Source organism: Capricornis sumatraensis, chromosome 6 (assembly GCF_032405125.1).
Source record: "Capricornis sumatraensis isolate serow.1 chromosome 6, serow.2, whole genome shotgun sequence".
In the NCBI taxonomy this organism is placed as follows: domain Eukaryota; kingdom Metazoa; phylum Chordata; class Mammalia; order Artiodactyla; family Bovidae; genus Capricornis; species Capricornis sumatraensis.
In genome coordinates, this window is record NC_091074.1 from 33,638,124 (window position 1) to 33,653,948 (window position 15,825).

Consider the following 15,825-nt stretch of genomic DNA (forward strand, 5'->3'; position numbering starts at 1 on the left):
ACTCCCAGTGATGGTGTCTTCCTGTCTGTGCTTTGCACAGGGCAGCCTCATGTCAGCAGCCTAGGTGGCCAGGGCACCTCTCATTCCCTGGTTCACCTTACAATGAGGACTGCCTGTGTGGTTAAAGACTCTGGCACATCCCTTGTATTTTTTGAAGATCAGGACCCCCCCTTTCCAGTTGGCCTCCCAATTATGATAGAAACACAGCACCAAGGATAGCTTGAAGAATCTCCAATCTACTGCTTGTTGCATTTCCACAGGAGTCAATGTCTTTGAAGATGGGCTCCCCCTTTTTTTCTCCTTGGCCCCAAGATCTTAGGCCAGACAGTGACTAGAGGCTGGGGAAGGCAGGGCCCATTGTCAGCGATTCTTTCAGCAGTCCCCACTTTTACACCATTTGTCCCTCTGCTCTCTATGGTTCCTGCTATTTCAGGTCCTGAGCTCCTGCCAGACTCTGCCTGTCAGGCCCACTCCTTATCAGCCCCAACATTCCTGCGGTGTTTTTATTTTGGGCTTGTCCTCTCCGCGCTTGTCAGTCATTGTTCTACTGTCTCTCTCCTGTCTTCTTCCATTTCCTTGAAAACCCTTGTTCACTGATGACCCTCCTCCCGTCTTCTTCACTAAGGTATTTTATAATTTCATTATTGCTTGAAGGAGTTGAACGGTGTATGTGAGGGGCATGCTGGAGATGAGCTCGAGTTGGCAGCCCCCACTTGCCTGGGCAGAGAGCCCACTGAAGGTGGAGCAAGACTAATGGCCTTTCTTGGGGTCCTCTCCACTGGAAAGCGCACCTGGAGGGTGACTTCCGCTGAAGGGACTGAAAGGTAAGCGTGGGCAGTCAGCATCGAGTAAGTACCGGGTCAACTAGTGTTTGCAGCGAAGAGAGTCCTGGATCTTGGGCCGCTACCTTCTAAACCCCAGGCTGTTCCCCAAGGCTGTGCATATGGCTTTGGACAGCGTTCTCCCACTCCATCCTCGGCCCCAGCTGCTGTCCTTCTTCCCTCTTTCAGACATCACCAGCGGTTTCATGGAGGAGGGTCTGGGGGCTCAGAGAGAGCCCTCTACTGAAGCTGAAACCACAGCCCAGTTCTGACACCAGGAGCATCAGTCCTGGCCAGGGCCTTGCTTGGGGGTGGCGAGGGAGCCAGTACTCCCTGCTCTGTCTCCAAACACCTTTTCATTTGTAGTCACACTGCCCTAAAAGTATTTGCAGTAATGTACACAGAGCAGCTGTCCTCCCCACCCTGTTCCACACTTCTACCTGTAACGCGGGAGGGAAGCAGATTGCTCAAAGGCAATAGGATCAGCACAACAGACCCATCCCAGAGGGGCGCTCTCTTTTGGCGATCTGGTCATTTAGGGCTTGAAGATGCACCGAGAGATCCATATGCTCCAAAAGGGCTTTTTAGCGGTGCAGCTGTCGTGAGGAAGTAGCTGGGCTGGTGGGTGTGTATAGGTCCTAATTGAGGATTAAATGGCCCCCTGGCTCCTCAGACCTGCCAGGCCATCACCCAGGCGCACATCTGGTCCTTAGACCTTGAAGCGGAGCACAGAGGCCCTTCTGAGCATACGCGCTGGGGGTGGGGGCCAGCAGAGGCGTTTCCTTTGGCCGGACAAGCTCAGAGTTTCCACGTGGCTGGCTGAGCAGGTGTTTGTCCGCTCCCCACTTTGAGGGTGCCCTGGGGGAGCCTAGGAGACTGTGAACCTTTCAGAACATGTGCTCTGGATTCTGGAAAAGGCATCAGGGTAGCGCTAAGCTGGGCTCCTCTTTGAGTCGTACTTCTGGGCCACAGGTGCCTGGTTCCCTGCCTCTGGGCCCTGCTGCTGCTAAGTTGCTTCAGTCGTGTCCGACTCTGTGCGACCCCATAGACGGCAGCCCGCCAGGCTCCCCCGTCCCTGGGATTTTCCAGGCAAGAGTACTGGAGTGGGGTGCCACTGCCTTCTCCCCTCTGGGCCCTAGGATGCTGATATGAGATGTACTGATGGTTTTTCCTTGTCAGGTCTCAAGGCGTGGCAGCAAACACAGCTTGATGCTAACTGAAAGGATTCAGGAACTTTCCACTCCTGTGGCTGAATCTCAAACACTAATTTTCTTGGGCTTTTGCTGCCCAAAGCAAACAGCCTGTCTGTATACCTGTGACCTGCCTACCTCATCAGGACCAAGGTTGTTCTTTTGATGATGGGGTGACGCTTGGTTTCTTCTGTGTGACCCCAAGGCAGACATGTTACGTCACTTCAGTCATGTCCAACTCTCTGCAACCCCATGGACTGTACCCACCAGGCTCCTCTGTTCATGGGATTCTCCAGGCAAGAATATGGGAGTGGGTTGCCATGCACTCCTCCAGGGATCTTCCCGACTTGGGGATCGAACTGGCATCTCTTGCGTCTCCCACATTAGCAGGCAGGTTCTTTACCACTAGTGCCATCTGGGAAGGCCATTTCATGTTACGGGAGCAGAAAATGGAGGAGCCTACAAACACCCTTTAAACAGGCAAGCAGCTACTTAAGGCAGACAAAATGCCTGTAAAATGACTGCAGTTTGACACATCTATGCCAGTGAATGACTTATAAACTAAGAAATGGAATTTTTTGGACAATAAGCTCTCTTGGGCTTAAAAAAACAACAAAACTTTTCACTTGAAAGTTTCTAAGCAGGGCACAGTGCTTACTGTTGACTTGGAGGGACTCTCTTCTTGGCTAAGCATTGTAACACCTCTTATATTCAGAGGTCAGTTATTTGGAAACTTCAGCTGTCCAAAACTGAGGCAAGACCTGGAAATAAGCATCTTGTAAGCTGCCAAAGTCATTGACATGCATTTCATGTGTGGAAACTCAGGTACTTCACACAACGCTCACTCAGCATATTGGCCCCTCTCCTCCACTTTTTTTTTTTTTTAATCACACAGACTTCCAATGAGTTTTTTTCCCTGTTTACTAGCCCACAGAAGAGTATGAAAGACTGCTGCTGGTACGACACATTTAGAACAGAAAGCTCTGACAACTAATAGCTTGGCACTGGGACTAGCGGCCAAAAAAAAAAAAAAAAAGACTATTGAAAAATGCAGTATTCAAAAGCATGGCAGCTCATGAATCATCCCAGTATAATACACACACACATATGTGCATACATATGTTATTGAGTCTGGAAAATATACCACAGTTTGTGCATATGACCCCAATTTAGTAAAAAGAAAAAATCATACACATTTTTAAAGTTTGGGTAAATGCATCAACAGTGTTGGAAAAATAAATTCCCATTTGTCTCAGAATAATAAGGGAATGGGGATTTGGAGTATTTTAATATAAGGTTAACCTACAGGTAATGTGTATCAGCCCAATGTCTTTTCTGTGGAATACCAGCCCTGGGATATGGTCATCAAATATGTTCATTGGACATGTAGATCAGGGAGCGGCTGCCTGTCCTCCTGTTGGAGATGCATGATGCATTTTGATCCTTTGAAGTCTTTGTGAAGCCCTATAAATGGCACCCCGCTCCAGTACTCTTGCCTGGAAAATCCCATGGACGGAGAAGTCTGCAGGCTACAGTCCACAGGATCGCAAAGAGTCGGACTTGACTGAGTGACTTCACTTTCACTTTCTTTCACTTTCTATAGTAAAGGCACCTTAACTTTGTATGTTCCAGGCTGTGAATTAGCATTCTTGTAATTACAAGTACACAAACTGAAAAAGAGTATTTGTTGAGCCGTCTAGAGCTTTGTCTGTGGCCTGCAGGCATAGCTGGATCCAGGGGCTTGAATGCTGTGATAGGAGCGTTCTTTTCCTCTGCATCACCTTCTCAGGCAGAGGCCCTTTCTACATGGCAGTTTCCAGCAATTGTGAGTTTACAGCATCATTTTGGCTAAAGTGCTTCTCCTTTCCAGTGGTTCTAGTAAACTTCCTTGAATTGAGTCTCTCTTGCTTGGCTGAGTCTCATGCTGATCCCTGAACTGATGGCCCTGGCCAGGGAGATGGAAAATACTCATTCTCTGGGCCAGGATCAGCCTGGCACCCCTGGTCTGAGCAGTGTATACACGTGTGGGGTCAATCCCATGCAAACTACATGAACTGTAGGAGGGGTGGGGTGAGGAGGCTGCCCCAAAGAAAACTGGGATGTGGTTTCCAGGGAGCAAGGGATGGATGCTGAGCAGGAAACAACAGTTTCCAACTCTGACAACAGAGTCCTTTTGTTGTGCAAGACCCATTTGAGCATCCATGGAGAAACACTGCCAAGAGATCATTGTACATTGTTTTTCAAAGAAGTTTAGCATGTAGTAAAACACACGCTTGCAAACATGTGGTTGGACCTTTTTTTGATGATGCAGAAACCCAGTGGATTCTGCCGGGCCTCGGGGTCAGCTCTGAGTGCTGAAACATCCTGCTTACCATCCACTGAGGTTGTTTGGCTTCTTGATGAATAGGAGGTTATGGCACAGCCAAGTGCAAGGGCCAAGGAACCTGGGAAAGTTCACGCATGGGACAGTGGACGTAAGTGCGTGTCTCCTGTGTCGATTTCCCACAGCACCAGCACACACCACCTCATTTTATCCACACACAACCCTTCTGTGTTTGTTATTCTTCTGTCCAGGGAGTTGAGGCTCAGAGAGGTTAAGCAACTTGGCGAGTTACTCACAGCCTTGCTCAGGACATTGGAGGAAATGACATTTGTAAAAAAAAAACCTTGTGAACAGCAAAGATGTTTTTGAATGATGCCTTGGATTTGGAGGAAAGAGGATGCTAGCTAGATAGAGGCCAGAGACTCTGGAGGGTGAGAGGAAAGAACACAATTTGGAATGCTTTATGTAAAAAAAGTTTTTATTTGCCCGCACTGTGTAGTGTGTGGGACCTTAGTTCCCTCACCAGAGATTGAATTCATGCTCTCTTGCGTTAGAAGTGAGGAAACAGCCACTGGATGCCAGGGAGGCCCCTAGAATGTTTTTAAGGGGCAATTCAGTTTGCAGGTGTGTGGCTTCTGAAAGAATAAGGTTGAAAGAACTATGTCTGTATGAGTGATTCTTCACTGTACCTAGTACTGAGTTAGCATTCAGACTTACGAATTATTTCTGGACACACACACATGCACACACACACAGATATAAAAATATGGATTAAGTTGCAATAGGACTTCTTTCCATGATGCTCGCTTGCTTTACAAGTCAAATATATAAAAAGGAATGATTACATCCAGAGATAAAGGTCATTTGCAGAGATTTTTTACATTTTAAACTTTCGGTCTAAAATTATCACTTTAGACTCTAGAAAAAGATCCCTCGGGATTTTCCAAGGAAAACGATATTTTCATCTTGTGATCTGCTAACATACAGTCCATCTACTGTGTTGGTTTTGTTATAAGCTCTCAAAGGGAGGCAGTGTCCCGGCCTCTGGTGATGGCTGTATGTCCTGCCTCTGCTTGCCCGGCTGCCCCAGGGGTCCATCTGACTTGAGGTTATGACAGTGTTTGTGCAGCCCTTTCCCCAGACTCCTGGGTCAGCTGCAGTTCTCACCACCTTCCTGCCCTGGGGGCACCTCCAGGGAACCCAACCAGACAGCCTGTAGGCGTTCTCCAGTTTCTCAATGAGCTTGCGTCCAGTGAGTCCCTTGTCTGGTGGGTGGTTGCTCAGGAACCTTGCCTTCTCTCTCCACACGTCGCATCATATGCGCCTTCTCTCCCTACATACGCCTCCCTCTCCCCTCCGCCCCACAACCGCTGTCTTAGCTCCAGCACCAGGAGGGACAGGATGCCCCATCTGTCACAGCATTGGCCACACTTCTCCTCCTTTTCCTGCCCTCTGTACATACGTGCATACATAGATTTATTCATTCCTTCAGAAAATATTTATTAGATGCTTTGGGCTAGTTAGTAAACAGAGAAGATGCAGATCCTACCCTTCATGGGGCTTATTGTCTAGTTGGGGAGAGACAAACACTCAGGAATAAATATACTGTACAACTAACATGGGCTTCCGTGGCGGCTCACTGGTGAAGAATCTGCCAGCCAATGGAGGGGATGTGGGCCAGCCAATGGAGGGGATGTGGGTTTGACCTCTGGGTTGGAAAGATTCCCTGGAGAAGAAAATGGTAACCCACTCCAGAATTCTTGCCTGGAAATCCCGTGGACAGAGGAGCCTGGCAGCCTATAGTCCAAGGGGGTTGCAAAAGAGTTGGACATGACTTAGTGACTAAACAACAACAAATATCTAAGTGTATCTAATACTGTATAATATATAATGCAATAATAAACACATGATAAAAAGTATCATATGTATGGTGACTTAGAAGGTTGATCAGAGACATGGTGAAAGGAAAAGGTCATCAGGATTAAGCGGACCTGGGAGTTCTGGGAGGCCCAGGGTGCCTTGAACGGAGTAGTTGGGGTGGGTCTCACTGAGAAGGGAGAGTTGAGAGCCTCAAAGAAAGAGAGGAGGGTGTTTAGGAAGAGCTGGAGTGCAGGCCCCTGACATGAGCATCTCTCGGTCCAGGTGTGTCCAGGGAGTGGTCCTGAGGCCAGTGCCAGGCCAGTGCAGAGACCGCTGCCGGGAATCGGGCTTTTACGCCAAGGCGAGCCAGCGTTGAACCTGCAACTGGGAGGTGCCTACGTCAGGTTTCTATTACAGTTGTCACTGTGGTCACCCTGTCGCGTGCTTTGAGGGGGCAGCAGTGGGCCAGGCTAACAGCAGGCTTGGTAGGGGGCTTCTTACCTAGAGAAAGATGGCTGGCTGGTGGAGCTGGGGGCAGTGAGAAAAGTGGCCCATCCTGGCATGTTCCAAAGGTAGACCACGTGGAGTGGCTGACTGAAGGTAGAATGAGATGAAGAGGGAATCAAGCATGACTCCAAACCTGCGATCTGAGTGACTGGAAGGATGGAGCTGCCATCTACTGAGGTCGAGGAGGCTGGGCTGGGACGTCTGAGTGCGGGACCATCATTCACATGGGCAGTGAGGTGTAGTGGGGCCCTTGCAGCCAGGCGGGCCTGGCACTTCCACTCACCACTGTGGACCCGGTATGGCCCAGGGGCGACTGGAGCACCCTAGGGTTTTCTAGAAATGTGTCCTCTGCCCTCCTTTCTCCCCTACAACTTTTAGGGAGATTGGGTTCTTTCCTGAAGTACAGAAAGAAAGGTCTTCTGAGTTCCCAGGCACCGGGATTGGACAGGTAATTATAATTGTGTTGGGTGCTGTGAGGGAAGAGGAGGATGGGAGTCAGCTTGGAAGATGGTGATGGCTCCCTGGAGCTTGTGACTATCTTGATGATGTGGGACTCCCTCACCTCCCACTTCACTCCGCCATCTCCTCTTCCCCAGCCTCTCCAGCCACAGTCCCCGAGATCTTGTCTTTCAGGATTTCTTCATCCTTTTATAGGGATACACAATATCATCTTTTCTTGGTTGTGGTCTTTATTTTCGCCCATCATCATCTTTTCAGTGAAACAAGAAGCATTTGTGGGCAGCCACTCTATTTAGAAGAGGGGGTATGGTAAATAATCGTCATTTTATTTTTTTCAGCCACAAGTCCAAACTTGGCCCTGAAATAAGTGGATGTGTGTGACGAAGGAAGAGAAGAGGGGCAGAGCGGGGAGAGATGCTTTGTGAACACAGGGTTCCTACCTTTGGCCCTGACTTTGTATCTCTGTGGGCTGACAAAGGACTGAGAGCCTCAGCTTTCTACCTTGGCTGCAAGGCAGTGGGGGAAAGTACTGTAAAATTAGGAAGTCTTTAAGAAGCAAACATCTTAAAGCCTCCGTATTTTCCCTGCCCTGGGTGCCAAGACAACTCACAAGTGAAGAGTAAGTGGTGGTGGCTGTGGTGGTTGGCATTCCGTGGCTCATGGAAGGTGAGAAGGGGAAGGAAGATGGAACATGGAGTCTCCTGGGAGCTGAGGTCAGTCACGCGGAGCTGAGGCAGGGCTGCTGCAGGGTGCCTCGGGGCATTTCACCGAGTCTCTTCCTTATCCTGACGACCATAGGAAGGTGTAGAAGGCTTTAGAACAGAGGACTGGTGTAACCCAAATCGTCTTTTGAGATTTCTTGGTCAGTGAATTTAAGCCATTTGGCTGACCAATAATTTCTAAGTTATCTTGGGAAAATAGGAGCTCCATCAAGAGAGGCTGGAGGGCTTCCCTAGTGGCTCAGTGGGAAGAATCACCTGCCAGTGCAGGAGACACGGGTTCGATCCCTGATCTGGGAAGATCCCACGTGCCGCCGAGCAGCTAAGCCCATGCACCACAACTGTTGAGCCTGTGCTCCAGAGCCTGGGAGCTGCGGTGACTGAGCGCACACACCCTAGAGCCAGTTCTCCGCAACAAGAGAAGCCACTGCAACAACAGGCTCGAGCACCGCAACTAGAGAGAAGCCCGTGAAGTAACCAAGACCCAGCACCGCTAAAAATAAAATTATTAAAAAAAAAAAAAGGCTGGAGCTCTGAGTTTCCACCTATACCGCCTCATTTCTTAAGGTGGTATGTTTCAGTGGAAACAATCTCACACCAAATTCTGATATTAGGCTTGTGTGTTAGTCTCTCAGTTGTGTCTAACTCTGTGACCCCATGGACTGTAGCCCGCCAGGCTCTTCTGTCCATGGGATTTCCCAGGCAAGAATACTGCAGTGGGTAGCCACTCCCTTTCCCCGGGATCTTCCTGACCCAGGGGTTGAACCCAGGTCTCCTGGATTGCAGGCGGATTCTTTACCATCTGAGCCACCAGGGAGGCACATCAGGTATGAGCATAAATGCCCACAAACTGGCCCAGTGCTCTGTGAACTTGAGTAAGTCCTGTTGTTCCAGCCCTAGGCACTCTGACAGTTATTCCAAGGTGGATGTCCTTACGGTTCAGTTCAGTCGCTCAGTCGTGTCCGATTCTTTGCGACCCCATGAATCGCAGCACGCCAGGCCTCCCTATCCATCACCAACTCCCAGAGTTCACTCAAACTCATGTCCATCAATTGGGTGATGTTCTTATGGTAAGATCAGCCAAAACCTTCTCTGGTTAGATCAAGCAAGACTTGGGTGGGAGTTGGGGGGTAGACTTGGAGCTCCAGGCTGTTAGGTTTGCTGGATACTTAGACTATTTATATAAGGGCTGTGGTGCTTGTGTGCCCTTTCCAATCTGCCAATACAACTAATTTCACTGATGTGTAATTAATGAACTTTGTGTAATTAACATACCCTCTGGTGCAGATTAAGGTAACAATATTTGAAATGCTTGCAGTGGTCATTTTTGGAGAATAGATTTATGATTAGCTAGCTGGCCTTAGGGTGTGATTTAAGCCTATTTCGCACACAGCCATCAGTTTATGTTGATGTGTTTGTAGGCAATATTACATTAGTTCTGGCTGCTATATGGGTAGTGAATTGGAGGAGACAGAACAGATTTAAGGATGCCTTTGCAAAAGCCCCGGTGGGAGAGTCAGGAATAAAAGAAGCAGCCCCTGCCTGCTGACTGTGGAAAGAACCAAATGAGGAAGAAAACCGGCTGGAGAGTTCCCCAAACGTGGAGGAGCAGGATGCCCTGGCATCTGTGGTGGGATGTATGCGCTTTCCTGGTTGGACTCTGAGCTCCTTCGGGCTCAAGACAGGGAGGAGGCTTTCACCCCTGTGTTTTCAGGGTTTGGCCTGGGCCTGGCACAGAGCTGGTGTGTAGCCAGAGTTGGTCAGACTCTGAGGGAAAGGAAAGGTATGTAATGAGAAAAGAGATGAGGGAGAAGGAGATGAGATGAGATGAGACAGGACTGCCTGGTGGGGGCTAGCAGAGTGAGGCCCGCTAGGCCTGGATGGACAGGTCGATGGTTTTCCATCCCAGCTGGGCCCAGGAACTTCACAGTGCAGAAGGGTCCAGGTCGAGGGGGTGTGCTCTCAGCTGGTGACCTTGCCTGTGTTCGCGCCGGTAGGGAGGGCCAGTGCAGGTGAAGAAAGGCGGCTCAGGAGTGACTGGCCCACGAGCCTGGCGCCTGCTTTGTGTCTGGCACTGTGATGTGCTGAGCTCCGGCTGCGGGGCCGGGCCACCTGGATGACCGACGACCGACTTCACCATCCTTCAGCTGACCTCAGCCAGGTCATTTCCTGGCCCTTTCACTGTTATTTAAAAAATGGTGGTGGGAATTGAGGGAAGAAACCAAGCTCATGACTCACTTGCCTCCCTGCCTTGACCATTCAAGCTTCCCTAGAGTTGCTCACCTGGCAACAAGGTTGTTCACAGCTTGTCTACTCTCTCTTGTGGGATTTGGAACGAGGTCACCCCTGGCCATCACAGAGGCCTGGAGGAGGGCTGTTTATGTCATCTCGGAGAGGCGGGCAGGTTTCCCAGGCATGCTTTCTGGTCTGGACGCTGACCGTGCGATCTCTCAGGCCCTCCTCAACATTCTGCTTAAGCAAACATTATTTATGTTCGGCAGGAGAACCATTCCCCACTGTCTGCTTTCTCTTCACTCACATAAAAACTACACATTTAATTTCTGTTTATACATATATAAACCACATCTGTAGGAGCAGCCTGGGAAATGGTCGGTTGAAGATGGATTTTGCCTTTGGAAAATGCAGAGGTGAGTGACATCTGTATATTGTGTTATCAGAAGCGTGACACACGTGGTTGATGGGGACCAGGTGCTTCACAGAATCCATCTGATTGAAGATGTAAACTTCTTGCTGATGGAGGAGGTGGTGGCTCAGTTCTTCTTAGCAGAGGCTTGGTTGCAAATACCTGCCTTCCAGTTTTGGGGGTGGCAACAAACAGTTGAAAACCTTGGGGTGCTATGAGGAAGAAGCTAAGGTTTGGCTCATCAGCTCACACAAATGTGACCTGTGAAAGCATCTTCAGGTGGATAGGAGGGCTATGTGAGGGGCAGACAGTAATTTTAGATTAACCTTAGAGGATTGGTAGAACTCATTGGTTATTCAACTGTTCATTATTTACTTCAAGGCTTGCATCAACACCGATGTTTTCCTAATTGGCAGTATAGGACATACGTAACCTTCCCTGCTTTCACTCACATTTAACGCATTCTGACTGAATCTTGAAGTCCTTAAATCACAGCTCATTCATTGAACAAAATGAGGGACACAGACTGAAAACACCAAGGGGGTGCCACCTTGCTTTGTTTCCTCATTTATTCTTCTGTGGGTTATTTTGCCAAACAGATCAAGCTTTTCATTGGGTTATTTCTCCAAAGCTTCATCCTTCTCTCTACCTCAGTCTTCCCTTGCTCTTTGTAGATGAATTTGCCTATTTGGGGGAGTCTCACAGATAGGTTATTGAGGTCTGTTTTGTCTCATTTTAGCTGAGAAGCATTAATAAAATTGGATTATTTCCTTTGATCTTATTTGCAGGATGAAGTGAGAGAATACCACACTGTCTATGGCCCTCAGTTTGGTAAGTAAGATATCCTTAATTTTAGCTTTTACAACTTGTATATTTTCTTATGAATGACTATCTCTCCATTTTTTTAAACTGAAGGAAATGGCAATTATGTGCACATTTGAGTATTTTGAATTGAGACTAGGTTGTCCATTGGGATTATAAAGTCATATCTGTCTTGGGAAGTTTTTCTGGAAGTTTGTCAGTATTTTGGTGAATCACTGAGTTTGCTATATGGAGGGATCAGTTTTCTTCCATGATACAGAGCTTGATTCCCTAATACCTCTCTTGTTTACACTATTGTCTGGTATTGAACTTTGAAGGAATGGCTGATATCTTTCTCAGTTGAAAATGAAAACATAGGTGAGAGTCTTTGAAAGCTGACAATGGGAAGTAATGTGAAATAAACCTTCTGCCAGCCCTGCCCTTCATCTCCACATCTCTCTAAGGTAGCTTGGATGATGGTAGTAGCAGTTAACATTTGATGAATGTGTCAGTGATAGGCTAGGCACCCTTCTGTTTCCTCAACAGGAATTAACCAGTTCCTTACAACAACCTGTCACGTGAGGTATCTTCTCTTTAAAGGTGAGGAAGCTGGGATGCAAGAGAGTTCTGATGATTGTTGATCATTCTGGTCTTGATGGGTACACAGGTTTTCTGAGCTCATCCTGTAAAAGATGGAAACTTCTGAGGCCAAGCAGGGGACCCTTGCATGAGGAGTTACAATCCCAGGACTGGGTCGTGGTTAAGATTCTAAACTTTTACACTGTGGTTGGTGGCATCTTGGTCAGGATCTCTTTTTTCCCCCTGCTGAGCTTTATGATTTTGGCAGGAAAGTTTTCCATACATTCTGTCTGAGCCCTCCCCACTCTTTGAGCCGTCCTAGGTTTTCTCTCTGGCAACTCTCCTTCCCCCTACCCTCCATGGGGGTCTCTGGGGGACATTGTTTAGTTGCTGGTATGTGAGTATTTATTGTGCTAGCATTGGTCTTCTCTTTAAAGCAAAACCCACAACTCCTTAGAAAATAATTGGAATTTCAAAAAGAGCTTGCTGGCATACTTTTATGCTGCAGAACAGATTGTCACATGCTGGGTTGAGTGGCTGAAACAGGCTGGAGCTGGGCTTTCAGGCTGGGGTCCCCTGGAGTGTCTCTCACAAAGGTCCCTGTGTGGGCGTCATCTGGGCCTGGGGACACGCTGCCCTTTCACCGGAGCCTGTTTATAAAGAACTCTACAAGCAGGCTTTTGTTTTCTTTTGCACTTTCTCTAGTAGCTTTATTAAAATGCTTTAAAAAGAGGGGGAGCTAGGAGCCCTCGAATGCCGGGAGCATTGGTTTTAGAGGGTGCAAAAGCAATGTCTCTATTAAAAGTTGCACCATTGGCTTCTGCCAACCTCCAAGCAGCAGGAGAGAATGATGCCTGCGCCAGGGTGGCCACACATGTTGGCTCTCGCACAGAGGAGCTGGGGCCGGCCTCATGGGGAAGGGCAGGGCTCTGGCTAAAAGGCTAACTGCTCAGGTTTGACTCCTGGGTGACCTTGGGCTTCTCTGGGCCTCTGTCTACGCATAAGTCAGTGGAGATAATCAAAGGGTTCATGTGAGGATTGAAATGTGGTAATGATCTTTAGATGGGAGCCCTGATGAGGGTATACACCCAGGAGTTCAGCATGTAGTCACTACACACTGTGCACGCCCCTGGGGGCAGGAAGCCTGACCAGGAGTGAGGCTCCTCCCGCACCCGAGTCTGCATACACCCCAGGGATGCCTGTGCTTGCTCTTCTGCAGGAAGGCGCTGTGGCTCCCATCTTCCCTCTGCAGACATACCATGCTTTATTGTGCTTTGCTCTATGGTGGTTTGCAGATACCCTGTTTTACGAGTTGGAGGTCTGTGGCAACCCCACCCTGAGCAGGCCTGTTGGCACCAGTTTTCAAACATTTGCTCACTTTGTGTCTTTTGAGTTACCTTTTGGTAGTTCTCACAATGTTTCAGGATTTTCATCATTACTTGTTAGGGTGCTCTGGGATCCGTGATCTTTGTTGCTACGATGACTTGCTGAAGGCTCACCTGATCTTTAGCATTTTCTAGCAAAAGGGGATTTATCATTAAGGTGTGTACATTGTTTTTAAAGATATAATGCTATTATACACTTCAGAGACTACAGGATAGCATAAATATAACTTTTATATGCACTGGGAAACCAAAGAATTCATGTGAACTCCTTTTTTTGTGTGTGATATTTGCTTTATTGCAGTGGTCTGGAACAAAATCCTAAATCTCTCTGAGGGTATACCTATCCATAGGGCTGTAAATGAGCTGATTGTGAAAGGCAGCACTCGTCTCAATTTGTGGATATTTAGCTCCTTTGGGTTCACTTACAGGACTGACTCTTCCAGGCATGGGCCCCCAAGCTTTCTAGGCAAAGCTGAAAACTGCAATTCTTCCATTTTGGCCAAACTCACATTAGTGGCTGGGAACCAGCCTCACCCCCCCTCCCCTCCTGCCCAAAACAAGATAGGAAGGCTGAGCTTAATAGAAACTCGGACGACAAGATTTAAATAAATAAGCTGTATTATCTGTACACACAAAAAATATAAATACAGTTTTGTGTTTTAGAGGAGGAGGTGCCTCCTCCCACATTCTTCAGCAGCCCTAATAATCTTGTGGTGCTGCCGAGTCACGATTCACAGGACAAACAGTAAATGTACATTCATCTCATGCAAGGAGCACGCTGCTTCCCACCCCAAACCTCGGTCCTCTGGGCTCGCTCTGAAAGCCGTCTTCACCTGCTACAGCCTGACACGTGGACAAGCTAGAGGACCTCCGCTGTTCAGGAACTGTAAATATTGGCCACTGGCTTTCCAGAACTATTGAACTAGAAAGAACCAACCGCATTAGTACCAGCATGGAACCTGTCTTCCGCATTCCGTGCATGACTGTTGTGTCACAAACGAGTCCCCTCTTATTGCCCCATCATCCCGTGCCACTATTACAATGTATTCTGTACACAGTGGGTGGATCCAGAGTCAAACATCAGCTGCTTCTAAAAATAGGAACAATACAACAATCGCCACTGAGTTTACAGGAACACAGCTGCAGGAAGTTAATAAAAAGTCCCCCAAATATTTTATTTTTTTTTTTCTGGAAGACAATGTACAATTATTCATATTGCACTTTTTTTTATACAAGAAATCCTAATAAATATTCACAAAAGATATACAGACATAGAAAACATTCTCTTTTATTTTAAATAAAAATTACACTGATTTTTAGTAACATGATTTCTCAGAGCCCATTACTATTGTGAGGAAATCACCTTAACTGCCCACAGCTCACCTGGGGAGGACACAAAGCACATTGCCTTCCCCCTACCCCAACAACTTTTGTTTCCTGGCTGGCTGGAAAACACAGCCCTGATGTCAGTGGTGGCCTCCGAGGTGAGTGACATTTTGCGAGCCTGTATATGTGGCGCGGGGCAGTCTGTGTGGGGGGTGAGTGACTCTGACCACCCTGCTCTGCTCTAGCTGCTGCTAAATGGTGGCCATTGTGGTGGGGGGCAGCCCCAAATCACTCGCCCAAAACCACTCTGCTGAACGAGCAATTTGCCAAAATGTCCCAGATTTTCAGTTTTGCCACTTGACTTGCTACAGCCTCTCTACCATAGCTGATGGCATGACTAGGCTGCTTTGCCCACACTGAATTAGCAAAACCAAGGTATATTAATTCTGATAGAGTATATCATATTTCCCTGTATGGAGGGTATTCGGCTTTGCTGCTGTGCCCCTTGGCCCTACCTACACCTCTTGTCTGAATACACGGGCAGCTGTCATGGGGCTGCGGTCCCACCCATTACCTGGTCAGCTCTGGAAGGAAGTGGCTGCTCTGATCTAACGGATGCTCTGACAGGTTGATTAATGGCTTGGTTTTTGACAAGTTGACCCTAGTCCCTGGCCCTTCAGTGAAGCATTAAAAACCTTATAGGTAGGAAAGCCAGTCTATTCATGATCAAAACACCTTGGCCTGTGTCAGCAGTTAGTTCCGGGCTGGGGGACTCTTGATTTAGAGACGCCAGGGGTGGCATGACTGCACAGCTAGACCCTGCTGTCTCACCAGCTTTGCCCTGGGGGTGTGGGTAGAAAGTTCACTGAGCCGCCTCAGGGGCTCCTCTCCACCCTGGGGAGGGCATGGCCCCTGCATGCGGCCTGGGCCCGAGGGCAGAAGAGCTCTGGGCCCCATAGCCTCCCCTGACCCCACAGAGGTCCACCAGGCATGTGCGCTTGGGGTTCAGACCCTCACCAGCTGCCTGCTTATTCCCTGCTGTCCCCTTCTCTCAGGAACACACACCGCTTTCTTTGTGCTTCTGTCCCTGCCCTCCCTACTTCATTTTCTGCATCACCGTGCACTTCAGTGACTTGGATTGGTTTCCCTTTACCCTACAGTGTTTTGAGTTCTTGTTGCTCTGACCCCCACCACCACCCCGAAGAGCTGAG